Here is a 14,571-nt window from a genome sequence, read left to right as displayed (position 1 = left end):
CCAGCTGTGTGTCCATGAAGAGTGACCGGTCTATGGAGCCTCCTCTTGTGTTTAAAGATGGACAACCTGCTGATGGAAGGTAAGAATTTAACATCCAGTAATCAGAGTAATATTTACAGGAGTTCATATATATAATGATGAAATGAGTTATATGAGTATGAACATGTAATATACAGTATGTACTCCATATAATATAAAGATTAAACTCATCTTTTATGGTTCAGCACCCTGCCAACACCTGAACCTGGCTGTTAAAGGGTTTGGGTACGATGACATTCATTGTACTCAACTTTAGATAAATAGGCTAAAGTGATTGACTGTTGTTTTTGTAAAATTGTTTCTTAAAGTCAGTAATTGTGTTTTTGATTCATTTAATTGGTCGTATCAAAGGTCACCTCATTGCGGCTGTGGCTCAGGAGGTAGAGCGGTTCGATTACCGGCTCCTCCAGTCCAAACGGCATTGAGTGTGTGTGTGTTTAGTCTTCTCCTGATGAGCAGCTCTAAGGGAGAGCCCAGCCAGCCTACGGAGGAAGCTCATTTCAGCCGCTTGTACCCGCCATCTTGTTCTTTGGGTCACGACCCAAAGCTCATGACCAGAGGTGAGGATAGGAACCAAGATCGACTGGTAAATTCAGAGCTTTGCCTTTCGGCTCAGCTCTCTCTTCACCACGACGGATCTGTGCAGAGTCCACATTACTGCAGACGCCGCACCGATCCGCCTGTCGGTCTCCCGCTCCATCCTTCCCTCACTGTGAACAAGACCCCGAGGTACTTGAACTCCTCCACTTGGGGCAGGATCTCAGCCCCGACCCGGAGAGTGCACTCCACCCTTTTCCGGTTGAGGACCATGGACTCGGATTTGGAGGTGCTGATTCTCATCCCGGGCGCTTCACATTCGGCTGCGAACCGATCCAGTGAGAGTTAGAGGTCACGGTCTGATGAAGCCAACAGGATCACATCATCTGCAAAAAGCAGTGACCCAATCCTGAGGTCACAAAACCAGACCCCCTCCACACCCTGGCTGCACCTAGAAATCCTGTCCATAAAGATTATGAACAGGATCGGTGACAAAGGGCAGCCCTGGCGGAGTCCAACCCTCACTGGAAACAAGTCCGACTTATTACCAGCAATGTGGACCAAGCTCTGACACCGGTCATACAGGGAACGGACCGCCCGTATCAGGGGGTCCGATACCCCGTACTCCCGGAGAACCCCCCACAGGACTCCCCGAGGGACACGGTCGAATGCCTTCTCCAAGTCCACAAAACACATGTGGACTGGTTGGGCCCCATGCACCCTCAAGGATCCTGCAGAGGCTGTAGAGCTGGTCCACAGTTCCACGGCCCGGACGAAAACCACACTGCTCCTCCTGAATCCGAGGTTCGACTATCCGACGGACCATCCTCTCCAGCACCCCCGAATAGACCTTACCCGGGAGGCTGAGGAGTGTGATTCCCCTGTAGTTGGAACACACCCTCCGGTCCCCCTTCTTAAAAAGAGGGACCACCACCCCAGTCTGCCAATCCAGAGGCACTGCCCCCGATGTCCACACGATGCTGCAGAGTCGTGTCAACCATGACAGCCCCACAACATCCAGGGCCTTGAGGAACTCGGGCCGGATCTCATCCACCCACGGGGCCCTGCCACCGAGGAGCTTTTTGACCACCTCGGCGACCTCCACCCAGAGATAGGAGAGCCCACACCCGAGTCACCAGGCCCTGCTTCCTTACCGGAACGCGTGTTGGTGGGATTGAGGAGGTCTTTGAACTATTCCTTCCACCGATCCACAACGTCCCGAGTCGAGGTCAGCAGTGCACCGTCTCCACCATACACAGTGTTGACTATGCACTGCTTCCCCCTCCTGAGACACCGGATGGTGGTCCAGAATCTCTTCGAAGCCGTCTGGAAGTCGTTCTACATGGCCTCACCGAACTCCTCCCATGTCCGGGTTTTTGCCTCAGCGACCGCCCTAGCTGCGCTCCGCTTGGTCCGCCGGTACCTGTCTGCTGCCTCCGGAATCCCACAGGCCAATAAGGTCCTATAGGACTCCTTCTTCAGCTTGACAGCATCCCTCACCACAGTTGTCCACCAGCGGGTTCCGCTGTTGCTCCCACGACAGGCACCGACCACCTTGCGGCCACAGCTCCGGTCGGCCGCCTTGACAATGGAGGCACGGAACATGGCCCACTTGGACTCAATGTCCCCCGCCTCCCCCGGTAGTCAAAGACAGTCAAAGCTCTCCCGGAGGTGGGAGTTGACCCACACAATACGGACAATCTGTGATGAGCACAGAAGTCCAATAACAGGACACCACTCGGGATCAGATTGGGGGGTCGCTCCTCCCAATCACACCCCTCCAGGTCTCACTGTCGCTGCCGACGGAGTTAAAAATGGTTGGTTGGCTGTTTGGGCTGAATAAACCTCCTGTGTTATGTGGGGCGGAGCAGGTGAACCAGGCACAAACACCACAGACAGGTTCAATGGAAACAGCTTTAATGCTCAGAAACCAACAGACAGGCTTACAGACCATAAAGGGAAAGTAGTTCAAATAAGGTTGAAACCAGCAGGAACAGGTAACAAGAGGAACAGGAACAGACAAGAACAGCATCACAATCTGGTGTCTAGAATGAAAGACAATGAGTGAGAGCAGTATATGTAGTGAGGAGCTGATGAGGGAATTACACAGTGGCAGCAGGTGAGCAGGTGGGTTTGAAACTGAAGGCAGGGACAGAAACAGACAGGACAACACAAACAGAGCTTAAACAGGAATCATGACAGTCACCCCTCAAGGGACAGCTCCCAAATGTCCCTCCAGGCTGGTCAGGAGGGAGAAAACAAAGAGGAGAAAGAAGGCAGGACAGATGGACAGGACCACCCTGGAGGCTGGGGTGATGTTTGGGAGCTGGCTGTGTGTCTGTGGTGAAGCTGGACCACAGAGAAAGTCTGGACCTTGGTTGTCCTCGGTTCATATTTTAGGGGTTTAGGCTGCTTTCTCCTCCATTACACTGAATCTGTCTCTTCACTTTGATTCTTAAAACAACAAATTAGGACAATATTAAAAGATACAAATCTCTCTTCATTTGCTTCTGTCACTTCAGCTGATGTTAACAACATGCTTTTTATCACTCCTTCATTAGTATCAGGATGCAGCAGCAGAGAGCAGACTCTCCTGAACCCAGCTGTGTGTCCATGAAGAGTGATGCGTCTATGGATTTTAATCCTGTGTTTAAAGATGGGCAACCTGCTGATGGAAGGTAAGAATTTAACATCCAGTAATCAGAGCAGCATTTACAGGAGTTCATTTAGTCATCATGACAGAACATTTTTAATAAGCTGAGTGCAGATTTGAGTCATTAAATGTCCTTAAACGTGATGTTTTCTCCACAGAGTTCAGCAGCAGAGCTCAGAGGTTCCCAGTGATCAGTCTGCACAGCAGCATCAAACACAGCTGGACTCCATATTTATGGTGTGTACATGTACAAACACACCTTTTACTATTAACTCCATCAACCACAGATGAAATAGTAAAGTAGCATTCAGGTCCTAACAGTGTCCATGCTGCTCTGTTTAGACCAGCAGGCCTTCAGACTGACACATGAATCACATGTTGTGTTCTACCAGTTTAAATGAAATGTTCACTTTATCTTTCTGTTCCAGCTGCTGGAGGAGAACATCCTCACTTTTGTGAAGAACGAGCTGAAGAGAGTCCAGAGGGGTCTGAGTCCAGATTACCCAGAATGCTTAGAGAGTCAGAGTGAGGATTGTAATGGAAATTCTTATTATTCATCTTGTCTGAGCAAATGAGTAGTTATGTTATTTGATTAGACATATGTGTGTGTGTCATAATCTGTTGACCATGCCATGAAATGCTGATTTAAGGAATATCATTGACCTTTGATGGAACATCATGTATGTTATAGTCTACTGATTAACTATTGTCCTGATTGTATACACGTGATGACGTGCCTATTGTGATGACATTGGTCTGTTGATAGAACAATGTCTCCCTTTCTATGATAATGTATTGTATATAATCTGACTGTTTTCTCTGCTCCGGGCTCGCTTTTTCATCTCACGCCTGAGACAGAAGGAGTCCGTCTGCAGACGACTGAATAAACTAGAGAAAGACAACGTTACCGGCTTTGTGCTTATTGATAAATAAATATTGCCAGAACATTTGGCGTTGTCGGCAGGATCACCCGTGAGCCGGCGTTCGGAACTCAGCGCTGCAGGTTAAGTCTGTACAGCTGGAGTCTGGGACTCCAAAACGCCCCAAACCTCCCTGTCAAAGAGGGTAGAGAAGTGGGGGACCTGACACGTGAGAACCGGCGCCCACTCACTGGCGTGATCGAGGAACTTTTTTCTGGCACACAACCTTGTCTTTCTGGTGAGTACAATCAGTAATAATAGATCCTCGCCACCGAGGGTGGGTGTAATAGACGTATTAACAGGGCAGGTGCTTACCGCTGTAGGATCGCTGAAGCTTCGGGGGTCTGGGACCTTAGAGACTGTAGAGACAGTCCGTGTGCACATTAAAAAAAGCTTTGAATGTTACCATCAACGATCGTTTAGTTTTAAGGTTTAAAGTTCTAAGAACATAGGGGTATAAAATAGTTTCACTTTTCACTCTACTTGTAAAAAAAAAAAAAAAAAAGTGAGGAGTTTAGTAAAAATAACACAATTAAATTAAAAAGAAAAACTTAAGAGAAAACTAACAGTAAAATATCTACACTAAATTAACTGAAGTAGCAATAAATAATAAATACAAAATCCAAGGTCCTTACAAATCCACCTAAAGAGAAGAAGCAACTAAAAATCTAAAACAAATTTTATTTTTTTGCCACAATGGGCTCTAATAGTACCAAGGGTAAAACAACTGTAAATCCACATGTAATGTCTTCTCCCAATATTAGGTTTATGATCACAAAATATGGTGAACAAAGTACTGACCATCTTGGAATCTGGGTTCAGGAGTGTGGGTTTCCAGTTACGGGCAGTTTTAGCCTAACACAATTAGAACAATTAAAAATCCAACTAACAGTAAAAGAAGAAACCAGTCAGTCAAAAAAAAGGGAAAAATGTTTATGCTTGTTGGCTTGATGAAGCCAACACCAGGGACAGAAGACATAAGGCAGGGAAAGCTACACTAACCTCTGCATCTCAGTGCCTCAAACTAGATCCTGATCTGGACTCTGCTCTGCCCAGAAGACAGCCAGCACCAGCTGTGGACCAAGGAGGAGCAGCCAGCGCTCCGGGAATGATGACAGCCACAGCCATAACCACACCATCACAGCCAATTCCATGCCCAAGGGTGGGAAGACAAGGACTTCCACCTCCACCATATGCTACAAGATATTGTGCACCGCACACCTTTCCCCATGGGATGAAAGCAGAACACGACCAGGCACAGTTTTCAAGTCAACAGACTACTCAGACCATGGACATACAACGAGATGAAAGAAGCTGCTACTCACCTCCCCTCAGTCAAAAATGGGGGAGAGGAGTTTGCAACACAATTGGACATTTTCTGTCAACAATTCAGACCATCTGAATGAACTGAAGCGACGAGGACATCACAACAAGGGACAGGGCAGGCCGTGGGACAACTGACGCTTGTTTCACGTGTGGAATGATGGGACATTGGGCTAAAGACTGTTCGAAAAAAACAAGGAAAATGAGAACGAGATTCCACATGAGACCGAGGCTGATTGACTAGGGGTGGAGCAGAGGACAGTGACGGACACATCTGGTTATGACGCAAGGGCTGAGACGGCAGATCACTCCACACAGCAGATAAGTAGAAATGCATCCATTGACATGCAAAACACAACAGAAATAGACACATACAGCAAGCAACAGCTTATCTCACCAGCCATTCAACAGAATTATTTTGTTTTGGTTTGTTTTGGTTTCCACTTCCCAATGTATTCTTGTAACAAGGATTCCCCAAACAAATTCCTTTGTCAGATATGGTAGGGAAGACCTAATGTCAACAACACACTGACTTCATGACATCACAAGGCCTCCACTGCACTACTCACATCTTGCAGGGAGCAGACAGAGAGTTTGAGGAAATATGGTATAGGACAGATCAGGACAGACACACACTCAGACTAAACTGGTTATATTGGACCTATAATCGATGTGCTGTGTCAGTAACTCTGTCTAATCCATCTTCTAAAACTCTGTTCAGGATACCACACTCCAACCCCCATGTTTCACTGGTCAAACCCAAAACTAAAAGGTGGGAGGACTTGGGACCTTGGATTGCAATGAGGCCTCCGGGTGGGGAAAAACATCAGATCCTGATGTTGATTTCCATCCGCTTCTAAAAGGTGCACCGAAAAAGATTTTCTGCTGTAGTGACTGCGGAAAAGACTGAGCTCATTCCAGACACAAATTTCCAAACAAGCACAGAGGTAAAAGATTTCTTTGATTCATTTTTCGGCAATCACATTTTCATAGAAGACGTCTCTGAAATTCCTGAGCTAAGTCAGGTACCATCATGTTTATGGGCAAAGCACAAATATGATGTAGGACTGATTAAAGATGCCAAACCAGTTGTGATCACACCAAAATCTTTGTATAGGCCATGCAAAATCAATATCCTTGAAGCAGGAGTAATTGTTACATATAAAAAAATCTCCTGTGCGAATACCAATTTTTCCTGTAAAGAAAATCAGAGATGCTGAGCAACACGATAAGTGGAGATTTGTACAGGATCTGCAAGCAGTAAATGCAGCAGTCCACGCGCGCACCAAATATACCAAATCCACACACAATTCTCTTTCGAGTTCCATCTGACAGTAAATGGTTCTATGTTGTTGATCTCGAAAATGCATTTTTTTTTTTTTTTGTATCCCAGTGGATAAAGAGCCAATTTTGGTTTGCTTTTCAATTTGAGTCCAAAATGTACACTTTTTCTAGGCTCTGTCAAGACTATACTGAATCTCCAACCATTTTTAATGCAGCATTAAAAGACAATCTAAATTCACTCAACTTACCAGTTGGTAGTATTTTTTTTTTGCAATATGTGGGTGACCTAACGATTTGCTCTCTCACACAGGAAGCCTGTGTCCAAGACACACTCGCTGTCCTGAACCATCTGGCTGATAACAGTCACAAGGCCAGTTTGTCAAAACTTCAGTTTGTTTCAAAACAAGTCACTTTTCTGGGTCATGTGATCACAGCAGAGGGCAAAACCCTCTCACCCAAACGAATTGAAGCAATCCAAAACATTCCACAGCCTGAAACAAAGAAACAGGTAATGAGTTTTTTAGGAATGACGTCATATTGCAGACAGTGGATCCCAAAGACAAAGTTATTTAGACACCTGAGGCTGTAAAAGCCTTTGTGGAGTTGAAATTGGCATTACAATCTCCTCCAACATTGGGCCTTCCGGATTGCACCAAACCATTCACAAAGACTGTTGACGGACAGGGGGGGTACATGACTTCCATATTGACACAAGACCATGGGGGACGACAGAGACCGGTAGCTTATTTCTCATCAAGACTTGACTCGGTTGCTACAGGACTTCCTACATGTCTAAGAGCTGTGGCAGCTGCAGAAAAAGCTGTGATAGCTTCACGTGACATTGTAGGCTATGCTGATCTCACCCTAATGGTGCCACATGCTGTTTCAATGATTTTGCTTGAACAGAAAACTTCCCACCTGTCAACAGCGAGGTGGCTCAGATACAACACAATTCTGTTTGATATGCCTAACATAACTGTTAAAAGATGCAATGTTCTTAACCCTGCAACTCTTCTCCCTACACCAGATGATGGACAACCACATGACTGTGTGGCAGTAATAACTGAAACCTGTTCCCCCAGACCTGATCTGCAGGACACACCTCTGCAGAACGCTGACCTGGATCTGTTTGTGGATGGCTCAGCCTCGAGAAACTCAACAACCGGTAAAAACCAAGTGGGCTTTGCTATTACAACATTACATGACACAATTGTTGCACAGCCACTTCCCTCAAATTATTCTGCACACGCAGCAGAATTAGTAGCGCTGACAGAGGCTTGCAAGATTGCAGCTAACAAAACAGCCAACATATATACTGACAGTAGATATGCATGGGGAGTGGTACATGATTTTGGCCGCCTTTGGGCCAATAGAGATTTTTTAACATCAACAGGCAAACCTATAGCCCATCATGCAATGGTTGCTGCACTTCTCGATGCTGTCGTCCTTCCAAAACAGGTTGCTATCTGCAAATGCCAAGCACACACAAATAATGACGATTTTGTTTCACAGGGGAATGCCAGAGTTGACGCTGCAGCCAAAACAGCGGCACAGCTAGATAACACTAACAATAACATTCAATGTCTTGCTATTGTTAACTCACCACTGACATCCACAGTTGATTTGTTTGACCTACAGGCCAGAGCCAGCCCTGAAGAGAGGATGGCTTGGAAGAAAGCAGGCCTAATGGTAGACCTTGTCTACCCAAATACTTATTTCCTCATTATGCTAAGTTGACACATGGGGGATCATGTGTCAAAAGGGGGAATGATGAGTGAAATACAGAGGTATTGGTTCACAAAGGGTTTCTCTAATTTCTCCCAAAAATTTTGTCAAAGTTGTGTGATCTGTGCTACTAACAATGCAGGCAGAGGCGTCCAGGTGCAACAGAGTGCGCATCCACCACCACAAAAACCTTTTGATCACTTACAAATGGATTTCATTGAGCTAACGCCTAGTGAGGGAAAGAAATACTGTTTGGTTTTTGTTGACATGTTTTCCAAATGGGTAGAAGCTTTTCCCACTTCTAAGCAGGACTCAGCAGCAGTAGCCAAGGCTCTAATCAGAGAAATAATTCCCAGATGGGGAATTCCAGGTAAAATCTCATCCGACAATGGTACACCTTTCGTGAGCGCAGTCCTTAAGAGCGTGGGTGAGTATTTTGGCATTGAAATGAAGCAACATTGTGCTTATCACCCAGCCAGTGGGGGGGCTGTTGAAAGAGAGAATGGTACATTGAAAGGAAAATTGGCTAAATGTTGTGAGGAAACTGGTTTAACTTGGACAAAAGCACTACCGATTGTTTTGATGCACATGAGAGCTAGGGTCAGAAGCAGAAATGGCCTTAGCCCATTTGAAATCCTCTTTGCACGACCTATGAATACAGGAATTGGACCGGTCAAAAGGCAACTCCCCCACACCAGCCAGTGTGAGGATGAAATGTTATGTTATTGTGCAAACCTGTCCTCTGTGCTTACTGATATTCACAAACAGGCTAAGGACAACCTACCAACTGCCACGGAGCGAAAACTACATGACCTGGAATATGGAGACTGGGTCGTAGTGAGGGATCTGAGGAGAAAGAGCTGGAAAGCACGCAGGTGGAACGGACCTTTCCAAATCCTCCTCACCACGGAAACAGCAGTGAAGGTCGCAGAACGGGTCACCTGGATACACGCCAGCCACTGCAAACGGGTTCCTGAACCCACGGAGGAGACACCATCAAGCGTGCAGAGCATCAGTAAGTGAACCAACACTTTCCCCCGCCTTGTACTGACCAACAGGAGGGGTGTGGTTTAAAGTAGGACCACACGTCTCTAGTACACTGATTACGGGGGTAAGCTGAGGCACCACGGCTGATGCAATGACGCCAACGAATATACAGTGGCGCTGGAGGGGTGACAGATGTAGAGGAATTTGCAGCATATTCCTGCTCACTGTCATCATCGTCCTGCTACTGCTCCTGCAACAAGACACATCTCAGCCTGAACAACAACAGGGGGGAAAAAACTCAAACAGCAGCTGCAGAGCATCCAACTGCAGAAAGAGGAGAGAATTGCTGCCTGAGTTTACTCATCCCCTACTGAAGCCTGAGGAAAATTCTTGGTACGCTGTAGTACTATCGACAGCCAGAAGGATTACAAATGACAGCTGCTATGTCTGCACACAACTTCCTCACAGGGTGGGAGACGCTATACCTGTGACGCCAACCCCATTGAATGTTTCGGAGACACTAGGCGTCATGGTAGCTTTCACCCTGGGGTTTCCCTGGAGGACCGGACTGTGAAGGACATGGCTGAGAACATCGACATGTGCAACATCAGCATCGTCAACTACGGGGGTTCAACGGCGAGATTCTGGAACATGACACAGGTGAAACAACCAGGAGTTCACCAATCTGTCATGACTGCAAACCCCACCCAATAACAAGGAACTGTTTGTTTCACTAGGAAGTGCTTCACTGAACAAGAGCACTTCCTGGGGATATCACCGTGCAAGCAGGTGGTTACGGCTACCTGTGGGACATTACGGACAATATGACTCATATTGTCTCACACCTGAATGACCTGTTGTATGAACAAAAGATCAAAGACTCTGTGAATCAAAATCCATGGTTATGGCTGACCCAGGGAGGATGGAAAATTACATTACTGAGAACATTGACACCTTTGCTTGTTACCCTGACAGTGTTTATGGTTGTGATCTGTTGTGCTATACCTTGCATTAAAGCTTTGGTCACTTCATTGGTTAAAACCCCTGTTGGGCAATTCATGATTCAATCTGAAGGTGGTTCCTCTCTGAACTGGGTTCCACCCTATGCTGACTTACATGATTTTGACAGTACTGTTTAATCTAGTATTGCTCAATCTAGCAATATTGTTTGCTTTGATTACTTGAGAAAAAAAAAAGATGTTGTTAATCAGATTTTTTTGATCATTAGTTTTGAATTTCAATGATTAATGTTTGTTTGATTAATGTTAATTTGTGAGCGTAATACGCTCAAATGGGGGAATGTAATGGAAATTCTTATTATTCATCTTGTCTGAGCAAATGAGTAGTTATGTTATTTGATTAGACATATGTGTGTGTGTCATAATCTGTTGACCATGCCATGAAATGCTGATTTAAGGAATATCATTGACCTTTGATGGAACATCATGTATGTTATAGTCTACTGATTAACTATTGTCCTGATTGTATACACGTGATGACGTGCCTATTGTGATGACATTGGTCTGTTGATAGAACAATGTCTCCCTTTCTATGATAATGTATTGTATATAATCTGACTGTTTTCTCTGCTCCGGGCTCGCTTTTTCATCTCACGCCTGAGACAGAAGGAGTCCGTCTGCAGACGACTGAATAAACTAGAGAAAGACAACGTTACCGGCTTTGTGCTTATTGATAAATAAATATTGCCAGAACAGGATGAGGAGGTGTTGGACGGTGAGGAGGAAGAGCAGAGGAAGAGCAGCAGAGACGCATTTCTGAAGATCACACTGTACTTCCTGAGGAGAATGAATCAGGAGGAGCTGGCTGACTGTCTGCAGAGCAGTAAGAGGATTTTAACAGATTTAACATGATGGAGAGGAAATGGAGGCAACATGGGAGAGGTTTATATTTCAAACTGTGCTGTAAATATACTGCACACATCTGCATCAGATCAGAGGCTGTTTGTCCTCCACTGATGAGCTGAATAAAACTGATGGAGGAGGACAAACTACAGAGACACACTTACATGTTCAGATTTCTAGACTTTCTGTAGGATCCACTCACTGATTTCATTTGTTGTTTGTTCATTCAGGAACTGGTGCTGCAAAGTGTCGACGTAAACTCAAGTCTAACCTGGAGAAGAAGTTCCAGTGTGTGTTTGAGGGGATCGCTAAAGCAGGAAACCCAACCCTTCTGAATCAGATCTACACACCGCTCTACATCACAGAGGGAGGGACTGCAGAGGTCAATGATGAACATGAGGTCAGACAGATTGAAACAGCATCCAGGAAACCAGACAGACCAGAAACAACAATCAGACAAGAAGACATCTTTAAAGCCTCATCTGGAAGAGATGAACCAATCAGAACAGTGATGACAAAGGGAGTGGCTGGCATTGGGAAAACAGTCTTAACACAGAAGTTCACTCTGGACTGGGCTGAAGACAAAGCCAACCAGGACATACACTTCACATTTCCATTCACTTTCAGAGAGCTGAATGTGGTGAAAGAGAAAAAGTACAGCTTGGTGGAACTTGTTCATCACTTCTTTACTGAAACCAAAGAAGCAGGAATCTGCAGGTTTGAAGAGTTCCAGGTTGTGTTCATCTTTGACGGTCTGGATGAGTGTCGACTTCCTCTGGACTTCCACAACACTGAGATCCTGACTGATGTTACAGAGTCCACCTCAGTGGATGTGCTGCTGACAAATCTCATCAGGGGGAAACTGCTTCCCTCTGCTCGCCTCTGGATAACCACACGACCTGCAGCAGCCAATCAGATCCCTCCTTGGTGTGTTGACATGGTGACAGAGGTCAGAGGGTTCACTGACCCACAGAAGGAGGAGTACTTCAGGAAGAGATTCAGAGATGAGGAGCAGGCCAGCACCATCATCTCCCACATCAAGACATCACGAAGCCTCCACATCATGTGCCACATCCCAGTCTTCTGCTGGATCACTGCTACAGTTCTGGAGCATGTGTTGAAAAGCAGAGAGAGAGGAGAGCTGCCCAAGACACTGACTGAGATGTACATCCACTTCCTGGTGGTTCAGTCCAAACTGAAGAAGGTCAAGTATGATGGAGGAGCTGAGACTGATCCACATTGGAGTCCAGAGAGCTGGAAGATGATTAAGTCCCTGGGAAAACTGGCTTTTGAGCAGCTGCAGAAAGGCAACCTGATCTTCTATGAATCAGACCTGACAGAGTGTGGCATTGATATCAGAGCAGCCTCAGTGTACTCAGGAGTGTTCACACAGGTCTTTAAAGAGGAGAGAGGGCTGTACCAGGACAAGGTATTCTGCTTCGTCCATCTGAGTGTTCAGGAGTTTCTGGCTGCTCTTCATGTCCATCTGACATTCATCAAGTCTGGAGTCAATCTGCTGGCAGCAAAACAAACAACATCACAGCGGTCTGAAGTGATCAGAGGCAAATCAACACGTTTCTACCAGAGTGCTGTGGACGAGGCCTTAAAGAGTCCAAATGGACACCTGGACTTGTTCCTCCGCTTCCTCCTGGGTCTTTCACTGCAGACCACTAAGACTTTTCTACAAGGTCTGATGACACAGACAGGAAGTAGCTCAAAGACCAATCCAAAAGCAGTCGAGTACATTAAGGAGAAGATCAGTGAGAATGTGTCTGCAGAGAGAAGCATCAATCTGTTCCACTGTCTGAATGAACTGAATGATCGTTCTCTAGTGGAGGAGATCCAACAGTCCCTGAGATCAGGAAGTCTCTCCACAGATAAACTGTCTCCTGCTCAGTGGTCAGCTCTGGTCTTCATCTTGATGTCATCACGAAAAGATCTGGACGTGTTTGACCTGAAGAAATACTCTGCTTCAGAGGAGGCTCTCGTGAGGCTGCTGCCAGTGGTCAAAGCCTCCAACAAAGCTCTGTAGGTGCACACAGAACTATCCAGATTAATGGAGTTTCATCTTTGCTCAATGAAGAAAAGCAATGTTTGCAATTCTTTTGTTCTGCTGATTCTTCTCCAGGTTGACTGACTGTAACCTCTCAGAGAGAAGCTGTACAGCTCTGTCCTCAGTTCTCAGCTCCCAGTCCTCTAGTCTGAGAGATCTGGACCTGAGTAACAACAACCTGCAGGATTCAGGAGTGAAGCAGCTTTCTGCTGGACTGGAGAGTCCACACTGCGGACTGGAAACTCTCAGGTCAGTTTTATTTACAAGTATAGAGTTTCACTAACTCTTTTGACATGTGAGTCAGGATATATGTTTGGAGACAATAAAGTATCTATCTATCTATCTATCTATCTATCTATCTATCTATAAAAGTCTAGTATAATGGAAAGAATAACAGAAAATATACAATATATATCCTCCAGCAGCAACATGTGCTTTCTCTCCTTCTACTAACGTAAAATGTATCTGCATGACACCAACATACAGCAAGGGGGGCTCAGTGTCAACATAAAGGCCTGAAGAACAAAATCCTGTTTATTGAGTTGAGAATGTTTTTAAACTCATTAGATGAAGTGTTGTGTGTGTTCAGTCTGTCAGGATGTCTGATCACAGAGGAAGGCTGTGCTTCCCTGGCCTCAGCTCTGAGCTACAACCCCTCCCATCTGAGAGAGCTGGACCTGAGCTTCAATCATCCAGGAGACTCAGGAAAGAAGATCCTGTCTGCTGGACTGGAGGATCCACACTGGAGACTGGACACTCTCAGGTATGGACAGACAGGTGGACACTCTCAGGTATGGACAGACAGGTGGACACTCTCAGGTATGGACAGACAGGTGGACACTCTCAGGTATGGACAGACAGGTGGACACTCTCAGGTATGGACAGATGGACACTCTCAGGTATGGACAGACAGATGGACACTCTCAGGTATGGATAGACAGGTGGACACTCTCAGGTATGGACAGACAGATGGACATTCTCAGTCATGGACAGACAGGTGGACACTCTCAGGTATGGACAGACAGGTGGACACTCTCAGGTATGGACAGACAGATGGACACTCTCAGGTATGGACAGATGGACACTCAGGTACGGACAGACAGATGGACACTCTCAGGTGTGGACACTCTCAGGTATGGACAGACTGGTGGACACTCTCAGGTATGGAGAGACAGATGGACACTCTCA

Source organism: Scomber japonicus, chromosome 1 (genome assembly GCF_027409825.1).
Source record: "Scomber japonicus isolate fScoJap1 chromosome 1, fScoJap1.pri, whole genome shotgun sequence".
Lineage (NCBI taxonomy): Eukaryota > Metazoa > Chordata > Actinopteri > Scombriformes > Scombridae > Scomber > Scomber japonicus.
Note: the sequence above shows the minus strand (reverse complement) of the source record.